The following is a 1,407-nucleotide window of genomic DNA, read 5'->3' as shown; positions in this document are numbered from 1 at the left end:
CATTGATCTGCAATCATCACCACCATCAGCTCTAGAACTTTTTCATTTCCTAAAATCATAGAGACAGAAAATAGAAAGGTGGTTGCCAGGGTGAGGAGTGGGATATTTTTTCGTTCCTTTTTTTCTTTCCATTTAGGAGTTAGGATACGGAGTCAACATCCGTATAATTTATTAATAGGTTGGACCTAAAAGTTGAATACCAGAAAACAGCATTTTCTAAGCTTTCTATCACAGTAATGAACGATTCAGTCAAATTCTCTTTTTTTTCAGATTTCTCTCCCAGAACGCCTAGACTTCTTGAATTAGATGTAGTGATTCCTGGATATTTTGTATTTTCTACTTCAGTTTGTTTGAGTACATCTTCATGTAACTCTTTTTTAAAAAAGGATATGTGGGAGTTTAGCTTCATGAGTCCCTGAATATCTGAAAACTTTTTCATTTTGCTCTTTTACTTAATGATAAATAAGAGTTAAAACAAATTTTTCCCTAATAATTTGAAATTCAAGAAATATTTCCTTCAGAAACTTGAAGGTCTCTGTCTCTTATCTTCTCATAGCTAGTGTTGCTCGTAAGAATTCTAAAGCATCTTGGTCACTTTTTTTCCTTTTTGAAAATTTAGGATCTTCTCTTTAACTTTAGTTGTAATATTTCACAGGGTTGTTTTTTCTGTTTGTGTCCTGTACTAGTAGATGCTTTCAGTTCTGGGAAATTTTCTTCCATTATTTTTGGGGTAATTTTTTGTACTTTGTTTTTTCTCTCTTTTTTTTTAAAGACACATTTATTCAGCATCATGATCAGACTATTACATTTAGCAATCAACAGCATGGGTGCAAAATTAAAAATCTACATTAAAACCCTTGATTGGAATGCTTTATACTTTCCACAGAACAGAAACTAAAATAACCTGTTATACAATTAGTCACAAATAGAGTCCTCGAGTTTTTTCCCCATTTACATGAGTATTGTCTAACACATGTCTTCTTTGTAGCAGCTAGGCCCTGCCACCACTGTGCTTGGCTGAGTTCACAAATCTGTTGTAACCTGTAGCTTCCCTGTCACTTCTCTGGCTCTCCTCTCCTGCTAAGCTTTGTTTGCTGGCAGTAATTAAAACCTTCTGCCACTGCCCTAGCTATTGCTGCTGCTGGAACAGCCATAGCCACCTTGGTTTCGTGGTTTGGCAAAGTATTGACCTCCACCACCATAAGGGCAGAGCTTCTGCCTCCAAAGTTTTCTCCTTTCATAGGCCCAAAATTTGAAGATTGATTGTTGTAATTGCCAAAATCATTGTAGCTTCCACCACCTCCAAAATTGCTTCCATCATTACCAAATCCATTACAGCCATCCCCACTGCCACCATATCCACCGCCACCACGGCTGCCACCAAAGACACCTCGACCACTGAAGTTT

The sequence above is a fragment of the Myotis davidii genome, unplaced genomic scaffold (assembly GCF_000327345.1).
Source record: "Myotis davidii unplaced genomic scaffold, ASM32734v1 scaffold944, whole genome shotgun sequence".
In the NCBI taxonomy this organism is placed as follows: Eukaryota; Metazoa; Chordata; class Mammalia; order Chiroptera; family Vespertilionidae; genus Myotis; species Myotis davidii.
This window is presented reverse-complemented; position numbering follows the sequence as displayed.